Source organism: Arvicanthis niloticus, chromosome 17, assembly GCF_011762505.2.
Source record: "Arvicanthis niloticus isolate mArvNil1 chromosome 17, mArvNil1.pat.X, whole genome shotgun sequence".
Lineage (NCBI taxonomy): Eukaryota > Metazoa > Chordata > Mammalia > Rodentia > Muridae > Arvicanthis > Arvicanthis niloticus.
In genome coordinates, this window is record NC_047674.1 from 52,893,136 (window position 1) to 52,912,027 (window position 18,892).

Genomic DNA, 18,892 nt, shown 5'->3' on the forward strand with positions numbered 1-18,892 from the left:
TTGTCCATGAATGTGTTAAAGGTCTGGCACATCTGAGTTGATGTTATTGGTACTAATAGATCTTTGGAGGGTAGAGCTGATCAGGGTTTCTTAGGTCACTGGGTGCATATCCTTGAAGGAAATTGCGGGATCCTGACCTCAATTTCTTCTTCTCTTTTGCTAACCTTCTGAAGATGTGAGCATCTTATTTTTGCATCATGCTTTCCCAGGGCAGGAGCATCTGGCCTGTCCATCAGAGACTTAAATCAATGAACTTGCCTAATCTTGGACTAGACCTTGCAAACTATGACTCACAATAAATATTTTTTTCTTCACAAATTAATTGTCCCTGTAGGGTTTTTGTTTGTTTGTTTGTTTGTTTATGGTTATGGAAACCTGACTGATACCGCAGATACCTGGGTTGGATTGCTGCTATGATGGAGTGCCAAAACCCCAGAGAGTGATATTCAGGTCTGGGATTTGTTCCTTCACTTTTACCAGGCAACACATCCCTCCTCTAGAATGAACACACTTGAGCTTCCAAGAGATCCAAATAAAACCCTCACTGCTGAGTTACTGATTTGCAGTGAGACAATACGATTGGAATATGAATTGAAACTTCCCGATGCGTCTATCGACATATTTGGAAGTAAAATATTATTCATAGAAACCAGCCCACCATTCTTGGAATTAAGAAAAGAAAAAAATTGTAAAGATTGCTTGGTCACAGTAAAATCAGGTTAAGGCGAAGTAGCTATCAAATTTGAATTTCAGAGTATTGGGATCCAGAGAGCCTGACTTGTTCATCTTTTCCGTGTATACCCCCACTGTGTTGGAATGTGCTAAGCTAACGTGCTTAAATCTGCTTTTACATTGTTCCATGACAATGTTTCTCCTTATTTACATAGTATTTTAATCAGGTTATGATTCAGGCTTGCTAGCTCTCCTTACCATTGACTCATTATTTGCTCACTATACAAATTCACTTTGAGAGCTCAGTCTTATCTGTAAAAGTAATTGGAGGCCCGTCTCGTTGTTTTCTACATGCTCACATATGGTTTTTAAATACGGATACCTAGATCCCATATTTCTTTATGTAAGACACACCTGGATAAGTCAGCATGTAAATAAATTCCTAAAATCCTTCTAGGCGGTGAGTCTGTTGGCTTTTCCATTGTTTGGGGGTTATTCAAAAGAACATTCCCCAGATAGTGAAAATGGTTCCAAACTAGGCTCTAAATATTTGAACTGTGACAACATTGTTGGAACAATGGTAGCAGAAAATGACTTTACTATTGGTCTGACATATAAAAGGCTCAGTCAGGAACATGCATTTCATTACTCTTGGGCTTTGCTTAAATGGCCACCTCCAAGTTCATTAACAATCATTTACTGTTTGCTCAGTTATTTTACCAGGGGTCATTACTTGCTGCCAGATAGGCAGTAGCCAGAATCAAGACCCAAAGATAAATTTATGGGAAGGAGACTTAAAATTGAGAACCTTTCATTCATAAATATGAATGAAATATGAATATTCATTCATAAATATGTCCCCCATGAGAAGTGATCCCCATTGCTAAGATTGAGATGACAGCAGTGCCCAAGCAAAATCAGAGAACTATTATTACAGTGTTGAGTCATGGAATATTTTGGAGGAAGTGAATGGCAATTTCATTATTTCTCTATTATAAGTTTAAAACTTGGGTAGTGAGGCACTTTTTAAAAACAGTATTTGCTTTCTGAAATTCAGATGAAAGGAATCTCTTTGTTCAGATTTTTAAAACCTTGCATGACACTCACTTCCACACAGAAATTTACAGAATCTCTAACATGCCAAGTTAATGTATTTTTATTGCAATATGGAAAATATTACTAAAAAAATGCCTAGGATATGGCTAGGTATCACAGTTTGTACCTCGTCATTGCTTGGTGGTTGGGGAAGCCACAGATTCCGTAGAAACTCTGTGCAAGCATTTCCCAGGGGTTGTACTTCAAAATCGCCTGGAGGGCTTTGCTAAGGCAGACCACAGAGGCTGCCCTTGGGGGTTTCTGACTCTGTAGGTGTGGGATGGGGACCACGTATTCCTTTCTAATAAGAAGCAGATGTTGTAATTCCATGTCAGAATCGCTGCTCTGTACTGACTAGCTTCAGTTCAGCCAGCTGCTCATGCTCTCCCATTCCATGGTGGCCCAGCCACCCTGGACCATTTTATATAAGATTTACTTTGTCATCCCCCTTTTCTTCATGTAGCTTCTTTCCTACATTAGGAAAAACTAGGGTCAATTGGTATGGACAGCTTCCTCTTCATTTCTTTCTCCTAGTCTACCTTCTTTTCTATTTCAGGTCGTAGCCACTTCTTGGACTTGTTTTAGAGCCTTCTGCTGTCTTTTCCAGGACCCAGTACTGTACAAACTTCCCAACGCAATTATCATTGACTTTCTTCTATCCCAAGTGTTCGACCTTATTCTCTGGGCCAGTTTTTTTCTCTAAACCCCACAAACAGGCTCAAATGTCTTGAACATTGTCCCTTGATATGTTTCAAGCCACCCTGTTTCCTTATGGCAAGCAGTTCTTGGAGAATAAGGATTTGCTTTATCTGCTCCTCCCTTAAGTCAGAAAAAAACCAATTTCACTTCCTGTCTCTATAAAACTTGGTTTTGCCAGAGCCCACCTGGAACTATGTCCAGTTGACATTAACTCTTGTGTTAGTATCACTAATGTGCCTCTTTGCCACTGCTCTCCTGACTACGTTCTCAGTGGTCTTTATAGCCTGTCTGTCTCACTCATTGCGTATGTCAAGGACCCGATTTTTGGCTCGCTTGTCCTTATTCTAGGGGCTGTCTGGGCCATTTCATTGTTTAGCTTCAGCTGTGTTCACAGAGATCCCAGTGAGAATATTTCCTTTTTTTTTTTTTTTTTTAGACTGAATATAGGAATGGGACAAAACATCATATTTGAATGTTGAGTGTAAAGCAATGAATCTGGATCCTAAAGCTACATGTCTATCTTGGTGATTTTAATAAGAATGTCCCCAGTAGGCTTAGATTTTTGAATACATGGTCTCTGGTTAATAGTGCTATTTGAGTAGGTTCTAGGAGGTATGGCTTTGCTGGAGGAAGTGTGTCACTGGACGTAAGCTTTGAGAATGTCACTGGAGGCAGGCTTTGAGAATTTAGAAACTTGATCCATCTCTAGTTCACTCACTCTGCTTTGTGCTTGTGGTTCAATATGTGCGCCCTCAGCTTCCTGCTTCTGCTACCATGACTTTGCTATGCCATCATGAACTCTGACCCTTTGGAACCATAAGCCCAGATAACTCTCTCCTCTTCGTTGTCTTTGCCATGGTGTTCTATCACGGCACTAGAAAAGTAATGCAGATTTAATCCTGTGATTTTAGACTTTAGACTTTGCTCTAGGTTTTTGCCTCTAATGCTGTTTGGTTATTTCATTTGGCTATTGCTTATATCAATTTGCAATTTTGTGCAGTCATCTTAAAACATGGCATGTCTCAAACTTGTACTCCTGGTCTTCCTTGTTGTCTTGATAAATGGTACTGCTATCTATCTATGCGGCAATCCAAAATCCATTTGGTAGTTCCCTTGTTGAGTTTAGAATGTGTGTGTGTGTGTGTGTGTGTGTGTGTGTGTGTGTGTGTGTGTGATGTTGTGATGTGTAGGATGTTCTCTGTGTGTGGAGGCCAGAAGATAACCTTGACTGTTTGATTGTGATAGGGTTACAATTATTTTTTCTTCTTCTGTAGTTGAAGGCTACATATGGCAGGCTAGATGGCACAGGAGCTTCAATGGATTATTCAGTCTCCATCTGCCATCTCCCCATGGGAGCATGAGGATTCCAGGAAGGCATTCCCATGCCTGGATTTTTACAGGATTTCTGAGGATTCAAACTCAGATCCTTAAGCTTGTGCAACAAGTGCTTTTCCCATTGAGCCATCTCTCCAATTCTGATCCTCACATTTTACCAGTTGGTAACTGAGTCCCATAACAGTTCATGTTCCATTTCTTTCTGCATCTTCTCATGTTTCCTCCACATTGGCTCATCTCTGCCCTATTTTACTCTTTACTGAACTGTTTGTTTCTTCTGATTTCTCCTTCTAACTTGCAGATGACTTCCATCTTCCTAACAGGCTCGTGCAATCATGACATCACCTTAAAAATAATTTCAACACCCCCAGATTTCTAATTATATAAAGCCCACACCCCCAATTGATGTCTAAGCCTTCCTTTGATCTGACCCTGACAAATTTCTTCCCAGACTCTGAGCTCCATCATGCTGGACTTGCAATTCTCTTTAATATGCCGTAACTTTCCTAATGCTGCCCCCTCTGCTTAAATTGTCTTTCCCCATTCTGTTCACAGATGACTCACTTTCCAAGACTGAGTTCTGACTCATCGTCTTAGTAGTAAGAATCACATTAATGAAAATTAAGTGCTAACAATGTGTAAGACTCTATATTCATTCCCACGTGAGAACAGCATTATTGTAAGAGTTCTTATTGTTATCCTCAATTGAAGGATGAAATTACTGAGATAGAGAAAGGCTGCCCACCTTGACTTTTTTTTTTCTGCATCAGTCCACATTCACTGCCCTCAGTGACTACGCCCAAATTGTCTATCTTCTACAATTTATACGCAGAAAGGGGATTAGTTAATATTAGAGTTGACAGTTGCAAAGGAAATGAACTCCAAATTATTTAGGAAAGTACAAGCAGCTGGGTGGCCAGTTAGCCTCAAAGAGTGGGGTTTCTGGAATCTCAGGTTAGAGAGAGACATGACCAAAACACACCGTATTAGCAGCGCATGGGCATTTGTGGGTAGAGATGGTTTGAGCACAGTGTTGAAAGGGGCATTGTACCAAGACATAGCAATGCAGTATGGAGGCGAAACACCTTCCATCCTCTCAAAACTTCAGTCAGTTTGTTATGGCCATAAAGAACTCTATGAAGCCACACTGAGGTGAAATCTAGGAAAATGGTTCAGTTCATATTTGAGTGATTGTTTGTGGAACAGGGACATACACAGCAGTTCATCCATAAATTTCACTGATTTAGCATCAAGTGGAGTCCAGTGCCACAGCGGAAAACATTAGCCCCAAAGAAATATGAAGAACTGTCTGGTTGGGCATAAGGCTGGAATGGTGGTTCCAGACATCCTGACCTACAGGCCAAAGGTCAAGGACAACTCAGCAGACATTAGATATTGTCATAATGTCTTTGGCTTTCCTAGTTTAAAAGCAATAAGCCTTTGGGAAGACAGGACCTCTGTTACCAATCTTTATGTTTCTAGTGCCTAACTATGCTTGCTTCCTGTACCAACTGGAACCTCAATACATGTTTGTCAAAAAGAGTAATTGTCTCATTGTTGGAGGACATGGAGCTATATGCTTGCAATCCCAGATTCTGGGGATTCTGAGGCAGGGGGATCAAGAGTTCCAGCCTTGCCCAGGTTCAAGCCAAGGATCATGAATTTGAAGCTAGATTGAACTGCACAACTATTTCAAACAAACAAGGAAGAAGGACAGAGAGGAGGAGGAGGAGGAGGAAGAGGAAGAGGAGGAAGAAGAAGAGATGACAAAGAATGATAGTCATGTTCATATACATTTATTATATTATCAGAAACAAGCCTTGATATTTGAGATAAGGTTTCTCTTTATATTCCCAACTCAGTGCACTAGAAGACCAAATTTATAAAATTTCAAGTAGGTCATTGAAAGCTGGACTACAACATTAGCTGCACACTAAGTAGCATGTTCAATCTGCCAGGACTCTTCCATCTAAAGCCTGTAACAATTTACAGAGGAGGATGCTTAGTTTCAGAGAGGCTGAACAACAGCAAGTTACTGTGGCCAAAATGTGGCACCAGAACCCATCTGTTTTTCACTATACCTGACTGAGTTTGTGAAGTTGTTTAAAAAGACTCTAAGAAAAGAAAAAATATATAATATATATGTATATCATATATATTTATATATATATAAATATATATATTCTGTTGAATGCTAGAAATTAAGCCTGTTTTTACATTCTTTGATCATTATGTAACACTTGATCTGAGAGTTACTTAGTCAAAATAGGCTTATTGCATCCAGCTTTGGGGTGTGAAGCAGGAAGGGCAGGTTGCATGAGCCACACTGTGGTTTATTGCACATGGCACCAATTAATTTTTGGCTCTGTTTCCATATGTAATAGAAGAGGAAAGCAGTTATTTGAATAATTCATCAAAAATACGTCCAATTTCACATTTCAATATTTCCGCTAAAACACACTGAAAAACTGGATACTCTGTATACTGGGCTCAACTTGAATTCTCTATCTTATTTTCAGATACTGTAGTCCCCCTCCCGATACTTTATTTTATTTTTGTTCTTTTTTTATTTTAAATAAAAGAGACTTGATTTCCTCACATTTTCTTAAAAACAAAGTAAAGCATACCTTTGCCGTGCTTTGAATGTGTAGCGCCCTTTGAAGGCTTTTGTATTGAAGGCTTAGCTGTCAGCTCTCCTTGTACTTCTCTGACCTCAAACCACATCATTTTCTTTCTGGGTAACTCTTCTCCAGCTCATAACCTTTGGGTAGAACTTCCACCTTACCAGACCTAAGCCTCAGCGACTTGACTCAGCCTGACCCTTCAGACATTGTAGCAATATGCTTTTCCTTCTGACTGTCTATACCCCACAGCACTTTCTCAGTCTGTCTGGCCCCAATTTGCCAGTTTTCAGTGACAACTCCCTCATCCCATATCCTTCTGTTTTACATTTTTTTCCCTTCCTGGTAAAACCCACTACCTTCACATAGACTACAGAATGTAGCTATTTATTTTGTTGTTTATTGGATTTCTTCTACTGGGATGTAAGCTTGACGATGACCTGGGTATCTGCTCTGTGTACTCTTACTTCAGCAGCTTCTAGGGTATGTCAGATACATGGTAAATATTTGTTGTAAAGTGAAAGTTGTTTGTTTCTAGGCAAGTATCAGACACCGGAGTCCATGGGAGTAAGTTCCCATTTGCTTGGAGACTTCCAGAGCGCTTTGAAAGCCAGGTGTTTTAAGATTCCCTTCCTAGTTTGCCTCTCAAAAAAAAAATCATGATTGTTTTCTCAGTGGCCAAGCATTTAAAAGATGCTGGCTTGTTAAACCTGGGTAGAATGAAAAATGCCTAGCAGGATGATTATGATTAGTTTGGGGTTTTAGATTAATTGATATTATTTTATGAGTGTTTCAGATGCATGGAAATATGTGTACCACATGTATATGTCTGGTGCCCTTGGAAGTCAGAAGAGGGTGTCAAATACTCTGGCATTGGAGTTATGGATGCATGGTTGTGAGCCAGCATGTGAGAGGTGGGATCTGAACTTGGGTCCTTTTCAAATAAGAACTCTTAGCTGCTGAGCCAGTGCTGCAACTCCATGACTTCAGTTTTGAAAGCTATCAAGCATTGCAATCTTTAACATGTCTGATCACTATGTTGCTTTTTCTGCTTTGAAATACATGAATGCAACTGGAAGGTAGGAGAAGCCAGTTTGATCATGAATAAATACTATCATCTCTTTTTCTAATGCATCGACAAATTACTTTTTTCATATTCATATTGTTTTTTTCTTTTGAAATCTATAAAGTGAGTTGGACGTCTTCATGCATTTAAAGGGAGAACTCTTCATATTCACTTGCATTTCAAAAGTGAACACGTTAAACTTATTCTGCACAACTTTAGGACCTAGCTTTTGGGGATTTCTATTTTAAAGGAGCATAGACTTTTAGGAAGCATGGTTTTAGCTCAATAGATTTAATGTCTCATTCTATAGGTATAAGAACAGATGCTCAGTGATGTTAAGAAACTTGACAGGAAGTACTTAGTCTAAAAATTAAAATAAGGTTGCTTTTGAGATTGCAACACAAAAATAGTTTTTCATGTCAGAAAAGCAATGGAATATAGCAACACAAGCAAAATTCTAGTGTTCAGTCCTGCCCAAGGAAGTTCTGTATTTCTACAGTGAGATACTCTCATAATTGTTCTAACAAATTAAAATCATGGATTACAAGAGCAAGATTTGCAGGTTATTTGAAGTGAACCACCCCTATGTGAAGAAGTGGCTTCCTCATAGAGATGGTCCCTATTAGCTATGGCTTCTGCTGTCCTTTTAAGAATGAGGGCTTCTTTCTTGTATCATTGAAAATAGGCTCCTCAGCTGCTGCTGCTGCTGCTGCTGCTGCTGCTGCTGCTGCTGCTGCTGCTGCTGCTGCTGCTCCTTCTCCTCCTCCTCCTTCTCCTCCTCCTCCTCCTCCTCCTCCTCCTCCTCCTCCTCCTTCTCTCTTCCTTCTCCTCCTCCTCTCTTCCTCCTCTTCCTCCTCTCTTCTTCCTCCTCCTCCTCCTTTTCTCCTTCTCCTTCTCCTTTTCTCCTTCTCCTTCTTCTCTTCTCCTTCTCCTCTTCTCCTCCTCTTCTTCTTTCTCCTCTTCCTCCTCCTCCTCCTCCTCCTCCTCCTCCTCCTCCTCCTCCTCCTCCTCCTCCTCCTCCTCTTCCTTCTTCTGGTGGTGTGATGTCACTTGGCCTCCTGTTGTGCTTCCCCACCCACTTTGGAAATCATTTCTTTTTCTGAGAGCTAATGGTCTCCAAAGCTTTAACTTCACAAGAGCTTCATTTTCAGCTTTATTTTTGTATAAAAGCAGGAGATGGCTGCCACAAGGTATGAGTGAGGGGAAGGTTTTTATTGTAGGAATGAGGGAGAGTAGAGCCAGAGGCATCTGAAAGGGTCCAGAGCAAGAAGAGAAAGCAGCTGACTGAACATGGCCAGCAGACAGGATATGGCCATGAAAGGAGAGCTGGGGAGAGCAAGAGAGGAAGGCTAAGAGAGTCTGTGCAGTGGAGACCTACAGAGAGGCAAGAGAGAGGGGGGTCAAAGAGGGTACATAGCTGAAACAGAGGGTGAGGGAAGCCCATGAACTAGAAAGGTTTGGGGTAAGAGGCAAAAAGAGCAGAGCTGGGAAGAGCCACAGGTTCTTGTGAATCCGAGGAAGCCTGGAGGGCAGCATATGTTTTGTTAAGCTAACAGGCACCAGATAGCCATTTGTCCCAAGTTTCTCTTGGACCTGACAGTTATAATTTGTTTATAAGTCAAATCTGGGCTTTATCTCTGGAGGTAAATGCCTATGTGATATTAATTGAGCAGAATTTTAATTAAAATAATCCGCATGGAAGTTTATTTCTTTGGATAGTCTGCCTCTTGTTTTCATAGCAGTTCATTTATTTTTTTACTTTAAGACAGCTCAGGTTGGTCTTTAAAATTACCATGTAATCAAGGCTGACCCTGACTTCTCTAATGTTGGGATTACACACCCAGCCCAATCTCCTATTTTCTTGGCAATGTACTAAAAAAATAGCCTTTTCCCTATTGTATATAATCTAATCTTACTTTTTAAGGAAGTAATGACAATTCTTGGTTACTTTCCCATATACAGCATACTAAGCCTGGCTGGATCTTACACTTCCTGTTGAAACTCCGCATTCTAAAAATACTCTTGGAAGTGTATTTGGCAACTATTGAAGTGTCTGGTAGTTAGAGAGAACTAAGCACAAGACAACTGCAATCCAGAGAGATAATCACATGAATGGCTGTTGTAAAGACATTAAGCAAATAGGATTATTTCGGATCTCATACATTCATAGGCAAGACATAAATGGATGCTGTAGTGCTTGAAAAGACCTGGTAAAGACCCGAATGTGATGGTTTGTATATGCTTGGCCTAGAGAGTGGCACTATTAGAAAGTGTGGTCCGGTTGGAGTAGGTGTGGCCTTGTTGGAGTAGGTGTGTCACTGCAAGTGTGAGTTTTAAAACCCTCATCCTAGCTGCCTCGAAGTCAGTATTCTGCTAGCAGCATTCAGATGAAGATGTAGACCTCTCAGCTCTTTCTGAACCATGCTTGCCTGACCGCTTGCCATGCTCCCGCCTTGATGACCGAACCTGTAAGCCAGTCCCAATTAAATGTTGTCCTTGTAAGACTTGCCTTGGTCACGGTATCTATTCACATCAGTAAAACCCTAAGACAATGAATAATATAAATAACATAAGAATAAAATAAAAATAATATTTGAAGTGGTAGGATAATAAATGTTTGCTTTCCCGAACAGCTGAGTGAAAGCATCATACATCATTGTCTTGAGTTCATTAAAGAACTATACCTGCAACCATCAAACGCCGGAAGACAGGTCATACATACAATTCAATACAGGTGGTACAAGATTTCTAAATGAGGACCAGGTCAAATCTTTAGGAAAAATCACCACTGTTTGTTTATAAAGCCTTCCCAATAGTGAAAGCTATCAACCAAGGCATGCTCTTTAAGTAATTGAACTTAGTGGAAACGAACTGGGGGAAAACTATGCGGATCAGTTGCCACAGGATTTTGATTTTGTGCAAGGGGGGATAGGGGTAAGTGGGGTGGAATGAAGCCGGTGTTTCTTGGTCCCAGAATGGGCTGAGTCCCCACACAGTGCTTCTCTGAGGCGCGGGTCTTTCCGAACTCTGCGCCCCTTTGTCACTCGAAACAATTCTGATCACCAGACCGACCCCTAAAGGGAAGCTTGCATAGACAATTTCCCGGTTCAGGTCACTGACTCTAAAAAAAATCCTAGCTCCTCGGGCTCACTCCTACAGGCTGCAGAATCTGCACAGAGGAAACCCGGTTCCTCAGCCCGCGCCAAGTCCCACTCTGAGGCTCTGCCGCGTGGCCGCGCGCCGCTCCGCCCGCCATGGCGGGAGCGCGAAGCCCCGCCCCCGGAGTGTGGCGGAAGTAGAAGGAGCAGTCCCGCGACCGCGCGCGCCGGCTAGCTGAGTGCGCATGCGCTCTCGCCGCGCGGGTTCGCCCGTCCCTCTAGTCACCTCAGGCTTGCTACCCCCGCCCCGCCCCTCATAGTGGCTCTCTCGCCATCTTACCCCCCCCCTCCAGCCTAGCTCAGTCACCTTTTTCCTTTCTACAATCTCTGCCCCCCACTCCCCGCCCCCTGCCCGTCGTGTCCCGGGGCCGCCACCGCAGACACCGCGTCATCTCTGTCCCCTCTCAAATCTCCACGCGGGACGCGCAGCCGTGCCTCCACGTGTCTTAAGCAGAGGTTGTGGGGCGCGTGGGGGCGGCGGGGAGTGGGGCTTGGTCATGGGGACCTCAGGGACGTGGCAGCCAGAGGTCTGGCCCCAGGCTGCTGGCCCAGCAGGGTGCAGGCCGCCAGGCGCAGGGGTGCGCCGTGGCTCCTCCCCGTCGTCGGTGGGCGTGAGGCGAGGGGAGCCTGGGGCCAGGCGGAGAGGCACCGGTTCTCTTGTCACCCAGATGGGTGGGGAGTCCTTCAAGAAGGCAAGCTCTTGCAGCGTGCAGGGGACAGAGGACACAGCGACGCTGCTGTCAGAGCTCCTCTGGGACCCCTTTGGGGAATTAAATCATTTAGCTGGTGGTGTGGGGTTGTAGGTGGGGATCATCACAGCCTATCTCAAAAACTCAGGTTTCTGGGAGAAGATCTGTGTGCTAAAAGCTTACATCACGCCAGCCGTGATTAATTACATTTGAGCTTCAAGGAAATTGTCATCTTGCTTTCTCTATTTCAAGTCAGGATAGTTGATGTGACAAGTGATAAGAGTTATAGGGAGAGTGGAATATATTTGACGTTCAGACAGGATCCTGGTAGCAGTGTTGTTATTGTACACCCGGATTAAAATTAGCTTCATGTCCCTGGAGTTAGTAGAAACTCAAAAAGAAACGAGTGCATATTTATCTGGGATAAGACCCGGGTTCTCAGCACTTGTGAGGAGCAGTTCATTGTTACAAGAATTGCTTAAGGAAAGAAACAACTGATAGAATTTCTGTGTATTCCAGGGAGGTGGAATTTGACAACTAAGGGACAGTTTCTAGATAATGCCTTGCACAACCGGTTCGTGCTTAACCATGCTATTACAAGTTTCCTGCCTTTCCTCAGCTGCACTGCCCAAGGGAACTTTCTACCAAGCTGGAACTGCTATACGCTATGGGCTACCAATATGGTAGGCGCCTGGTGCAGGTGGCTCTAAGCACTTGAAATGTAGCAGGTGTCACTGAAGAGCTCGATTTTTAATTGGTTAGCACTACAATGTAAGTAGACACACATGTACCGTGGTTATTGCATGGAGTCCCACAGGTCTGAAAAAATTGAGAACTGGCTACAGTTTTTTTTTTTTTTTTTTTTAATTTGGTTATGTTTTAAGTCAAAGAGGCCAGTTTTTGGAATATTTATGCTTTAAGAAATCATGATTATATCCCAATAATGTCTTTCATTCAAAGCACAGATTTGCTAGTATTTATTTACAGCTTGGCAAATCAAAGTAAAATACTCTGAGTCTTTGGCTCTAAAGCTAAGGTCAGATTTAGTTGGAAAGACAACAGTGCTAACTAGAGGTCTTTTTTTTTTTTTTTTTTTTTTATTATGTGTGGTTACCATTGCCTTTTATCATTTGGTTAGTTCTTAGAGAAAACTTTAAACTCTTTTTATTGTTGTGGTTTTCCCCCCATTTAAAAGGTGGCGATTCCCCCTTAACTTTTTGTATCATAAAGCAGTTCAATAAATTATAATAGTAACCTTTTAGCAAATTTTGAAATCATTTTAGTATTCATATTCAGACTTCTGAAGAGAAAAGTAAACTTTGGTGATAAATGTGTCATGAGACCACTTTCTTTGAAATATGCCTAAGTATTTGAGTTTTTGGAAATCTTGAAAATAAAACTTCCCCCTCCTTCCCTTTCTTTCACCATCTTCCCTCCTTCTTCCCTTTTTGTGCTGGGGGTTGAACCCAGGTCCTCCCACATATTAAGTGGTTGCTCTGCTAACTAAGCTATGCACTCAGGCCTTGAAAATAAACCTAAGTGGGGAAAAAACAAAACAAAACAAAACTGTCATGGTAGATTGCACCCTGAGCTCCCAGCTGATATTTGTAAAATGTTGGCCTTGACCTTAAGGCTGAAGATAATCGTTGGTTCTGGAATGGCAGCTTAAAGGTTATGAGTTACATCATATGCAGAGACTAGTTCATGGCATGAAAATCACACTGAGCTGGTCTTAAGTGGACTGGCTATCTTAATGTTTCTGGGGTAAGTCAGGGCCCAGCACACTTACTACTAGAGCTTCTTTCATATGATCAACTGAGTTTCAGTTTGGACAGAGCTAACATGGCCACACTCTTTAGGCTTGTCAAAATTCTTAACATAATCTTGGAGTGATTAGCTATTTTGCAGTCTCCAAAATCCACTTGTTGATAACAGTGAGGAAGTCCATGCTGTTGCCCTTATTTGAGTGATATCTGGAGTAAGGCTAGAGAGTGAGTCGGTTCTTTTAGCCACTGTCAATTTAACCTTGTATGCTGTATAAAAATCATGGGTAGTCTGATGGTTGGTTCTCTTTAGGGAGGAAAAAAATCCTTTGGTGTAAGGGGTTACAAATGTGCTAGTACAATAAGATCAGAAGATTGAGTATCCCTGTTGAAAACATTATTTTTGATGAGGTCACATAGTAAATCAACCAGAAACTTGCTTTTTATATATTAGAATATTACTGATTTTGCTTATAGTTCACTTAAATTATGAGAAAGAATTTAGCCATTGCATTATTGTGTTGACTGAATTGATATTAACTGAAGAGGATGAACTGTTTTATTTGCTATTTGAATGTCATCAGCTTTGCCACAGAGCCCTGTATGTCTCCTGTGTTCCTGCTAGCTTAGTCTTGAAAAGACTACCCCACCCATAAGCTTCCTTTTTTGAGCTTGATTAGTGAGAACCCTGAAATGTTTTAAAAGAACTGTGCCTTGCTTATGTTCACTGTCATGTCTCACAAGAATTGAGCTCTTTCTGTGCACCAGATCTTGCTTAGTCATTATTTCATGAAGAGAAGTATTTTAAGTTTCTACTGTAGAGGATCTGATGAAGAGAGGTGGCTTGAGTTGCCCAAGGTCACATGCTATGCCTTAGAGCCTGTGTTTGAACTCCATCGCTCAACCCTTTTCTGCTCCACTGTGGGTGGGTTTAAGTGGATAGCTCCCAGCAAAGTTAAACTGTGACAGACCCCTTATGGAGGTCTTGTGAGTTATGATCCACCGGTATCGTAGAAAGGACGGACTCAGTGTTAGTCCCAGCTTGTATCACTAAATAGTGGTGTGTCCTTAAACCCCTCTGGGTTGCAGTTTCCTCATCTGAAAAATGAGGGATTTGGGTGAAATTAGTGATTCTTACACTGTGGTTTGAAGCCTGCTCACATCCTTTGGTTCCCTCCCTCCTGTTTGTGTCGTTAAATTTTTGCCTGTTGTTTAGCCATGTGCCTGTGGTTTTCTTTTTAATAAAGACTATCTAAACAAAGCATTTACATTTACTAGTTTTTGAGATAACATAGTGACAGTGTCAGCCTTTGCCTGCAATGGTTGTAACTCAGAGTATCAAGAGATAAGCATCTTTTACAAATGAAAAATATAGACATTGTTTTCCATTGATGATTTTTGTTAAGATATGTGTCTACATAGGTCAGGTTGTCAGGTACTTGGAATCAAAGCTCTTTTTAATTTTTGAAAAGGATTAATTTTAATTATAAATATACACACATGGCTGTGTAGGTTCCAACAGAGGCCAGAGGTGTTGGATCCTCCTGGAAGTAGAGTTACAGGAACTTAAGAACCTTTGATGTGGGCTCTGGGAACCAAACTTGGGTTCTCTGGAAGAGTACTGTATTTTCTTAACCACTGAGCACTGAGCCATCTCTCTAGCCATACATTAAAATATAAAATAAAATAAAATAAAATAAAACCTTTAACCATTATTTTTAGTTTTCTCATCAGTGGTGGGGCAATTCTGGCCTGGTAAGGTGATTGTGGAAAAAAAGAAAAACAACAAAATTGTGAGCTAATACAGCAAAAGCCCTAAACCATCAATTCTTTTTTCTCTTGCCATGAGCTACATAGTGCTTTAATCCCATCAGATACTTCGTTGACTTGTACATGTTTAATACCAGCTGATAACAGATTTCTCCTAAGGTTGACTGTTTCCAAAACACAGTTCTAGACTAGAAGAGAATTGTAATGCTTAAACATATCCACTCATTAAAAAGAAAGACAGACAGACAGAAAAGTCTTGTTTAGTGCTAAACCACTTACTTTTAGGATTGTTACATAACAATCCAGATTTCCTCCATACTTGGAAAAAAGCCATCAGTCACTGACTTTTACATAAACACAGCCTTCTTCAGTGTTGGAAAAGTGGGTTTGCTGCAGTGTATAGATGGTGTGTGTTTTAGGATGAATTGTCAGCTGTCGCCATGCACATTTTAGGTATACTTTATGTACAGAATAATGTTTTAGAATAAGTATTTTAAAAAGAGTAGGCACAAAGGCACATGGAATAGAAGCTTAGGCTAACATGTAATAGGTTCTCCCATGTCTGTGTAGCAGAGAGCTCTGCTGTCTGTACGTTAATGGTAACTGTTCATCCTTAGCTAACAAGGATATTGTTATCGTGACACACACACACACACACACACACACACACGTACTTGTGTCTCCACATTGCTGGGAGTTCAGCCTAGTGACTCATGTATTTAAGGCAAGTGCTCTCTCATTGAGCAATAGGTCTATCCCATTTTATAAAAATTGCTTATTTTAAATTGAAATAGATTTTGTGAGAGTGGACCTGAGAGGTCACTTGATCCTCATAGCTTCTGGTATATTGGTTAGTTAGGCCTTTAAATAATGTCACTATTTTCAGGTGTGGTAACACATGCCTCTAATCTCTGCAGTTAAAAGACAGAGATAGGAAGATTGAAAGTTTGAGGCTAGCCTGAGCTATATAGGAATTTCAAGGCTAGCTTGTGCTATAAGGCAAGACATTTGTCACCAAACTAAACCAAGGCAAGTCAAACCAACCAAACTCCCCTCACCATGGCACTTATCTTATAAGACATGTATTTGTCAACCTTGCACTATCTCCTTCCTTTTAACACTTCCAGCAAGGCTTTGCAGGACCCTCCTCTTGAGGGTCTAGTAGTTATCTTAATATGGTCTTAACTGAAGGCATTTTTTTCTCATTTCCACCCTTCTGCTTCATAGCAATGGTAGTTAGTTTCCAAGGTCCCCAGCCTCAGAGTCATTTTCTTCTTCTCACATACCCAGTGTCTACTTCACCTGCCAGTTATCTCTGCATTCGACTATGTTCTTATCTCCACTTGCTACAGTAATCAAAAATACCAACATCTTTTGTCTAATCAGAACCATTGACAATTTCAGTAGCTTCTGCTTTCCTGGGTCACACCCTTGCTTACAGAGAAGCCTCACCCTGTCTGTCTTTTTTTTTTTTTAAAAAAAAATCTAGAGTTCAAAAGTCTTCAACAGCTTCATATTATCATCCAGTAAAATTCCACCGCCAATAACCTTCAAGGCTTGTAATATACTTCCTCCTCGGGACTCTTGGATCTTACTTTTGATTGCTTTTATCCTCTGCCTACTCCACTGTACCCACAGTGGTCTTAGGATCATGAGAATCGCCATTTGTGTTTTTCTCAGGTCTTCTATTAATTGTCATCTTGTAGTTGAAATCCATTTGTTTAATTTGTTTTTCTGTCACTGATTCAAATTGTTGTTGAGTATTACTCCTCACCTGTGATGCATCCCCCACCCCTCTCTGGGTTTGTTTAGTCACTATTACTTCCTGAGGACATAGAAGAATGTTTGGCTTTTAGTAAGTGCCCAATAATTATGGATAAATAATCCAAAGTGCATATAGTAAGAGACGCAGTCATCCGACACTTGTTGGAGGAGGGATTCAGTATGGCGCAGAAGCTTAGAATGAAAATAAAATAATTCACATTCACTAAGATAATATTATCCAGTTGTGATGTTTGATTTTCATTGTCAGTGGGACTGGATTTAGAATAATTTAGAAGACACATTCTGGGTATGTTTCTGAGGGTGTTTACAAAGAACTTTAGCTGAGGAGGGAACACCCACCCGAAGTGGGTAGCACCATCCTACAGGATAGCATCCAAAACTTAATGCAAAGCAAAGAGGAAGAAAGCCTGGAATGCCATCATTCATTTGTCTCTGCTTCCTGACCATGGATCAGTGTGACTATTATTATGACAAACCTGGAACACCAGCTTCCTAACAGTGGATCAGTAGGACTATTTACTATTACGACCTCACCATCATGACCGACTGTATCCCCTCTAACTGTGAGCCAAAATAAACCTTTCCTTAAGTGGCTCTTGCCAGACATTTTGTCATAGCATTGAGAAAGGGAGGAAATTGATACTTGAGAAATGAGGTTTTTGCTGTGGCTACCTGACCATGTGCCTTGTAGGCCTTTGAAACTGTTTTGTAGAAGGAGTTTGAACCTTTGGGCTAGAGAAACCCTTGAATGCTATAAGCTACAGATATCTAACCTTTTGACATTGTGATATGATGCCATTATCTTAAGAACATGCCATAGCCATGCTGGGATATGTGTAGCTTCAAGCTGATGTGCTTGATTTAAACAGAACGTTACAGATGGCCGAAGGGAAGGCCAGGATGCTGAAATGAAAGAAACTAATGCCCTGGCTCAGGAGATTTCAAATGGAAAAGAGGACTCTGTCAGGAACTGGACTAGTTGCCACCTCCTGTGCTATATTCTGGCAAAGACAATGGCTCTGTTTTGCACATGTCTAGAAGACTTGTGTTATTCTGCATGCTATAGACATTTTATGCTCTTAAGCTTTAGAGGTTTTGTATTTGTAGTGATTGATCATTTGGTAATTTTCATATCAGTAGAAATTCAGATTATGATGTAATTTGATTCTTTTGTAATAACAAAAGAAAAGTGGGGTATGTGATAATGTTGACTCAGCTATGAATTTTTCCTGCCTTTGGGTTTTACAAAATGTTACTAATTATAAAAACTTGTTTATATTATGTGAGATATCTAGGTTATGAAATATTAGGATTGAGATTGTAGATGGCAGAGTAAGTGCATGAATCTGACTTAATGTTCCTCGCCTGTGGTGTAGTAGAAAACATGGTCATCTTAGTTACGTCTCATAATGGCTGGTTGGCCATTAGGCTTTGAGCCCAGATTTTGACATTACTTCTAGGATACAGAAAGTACTCAGAGTCTTTGAGATGTATGATGAAAGATGTTTCTCATGGATGTCGTCTTTGGTCACTCTGTCAACAAGAGTATGTTCTTTAATGACACTCAGTGACTCTGCCTGGCATTTTGCTTGGTTTACTTTTGTGATGTCCATTTTTATCCTTTACCACAATGGGAACCTTTTGTATTTGGTAGCTGTACTTTCTAATGAAAGGAATTTTGCATGCATGAATACTTTTATACATACACATGCAAATATGTTTAAATGAAGTAAACATACATTTTTATTTTCTGGAATGGGAATTTCCAGATTTGGCACAGCATTGACTATTGGTTTAGTGATTTGGTTAATGCAGTAGTAATCAGAAATGAACTTTTCCTGGAGTCCACATTTAAACTGGCATGTTGAAATGATCTGGGTCTCAATCTGCACATCTGAATTCATTTTGTAAAATATGGCAAGCAGCTGCATCTCCTAGGAAAGCCGAAACAACTGCAGGACATTAACCCACTGAGAAGATTACAGTAGGTTTTCAGTTCCATGTTAACTGTATTTATTAGCGAAAATTGACTTGAGTGCTTCTGCTTTTAACAGACTTTTTTTTTTTTATGTCTGGAAGAAAGGAAGTAAAGCGTTGGAATGATAGGACTTTGATGTGCAAATAAGTCAGTGTCTAAAGAAGTAATTATCCAAATCATCAGACAAAATGTGTGCATAGGGAACAGTTAGTCTGAAGAGTCTAATGAGCTATCAGCTCATCATGTCAAGGAAAATGTTAT

The 18,892-nt window shown here is 40.8% G+C and overlaps 2 protein-coding genes across 11 annotated transcripts in view; one reads left to right on the forward strand and one right to left on the reverse strand.

The window, feature by feature from the left end:
- Nucleotides 1-18,892, reverse strand: part of Runx2 (RUNX family transcription factor 2) — a 314,966-nt gene that overhangs the window by 264,980 nt on the left and 31,094 nt on the right. The gene's annotated exons all lie outside the window — the stretch shown is intronic.
- Supt3h (SPT3 homolog, SAGA and STAGA complex component) overlaps nucleotides 10,910-18,892 on the forward strand; it is a 319,869-nt gene continuing 311,886 nt past the window's right edge. Inside the window, exon 1 of one of the 2 annotated variants that reach the window (XM_076915253.1) lies at nucleotides 10,910-11,102. The gene's annotated coding sequence lies outside the window, so the exon portion shown is untranslated. The remainder of the gene's footprint in view (nucleotides 11,103-18,892) is intronic. The other variant, XM_034521570.2, reaches the window with a different exon arrangement.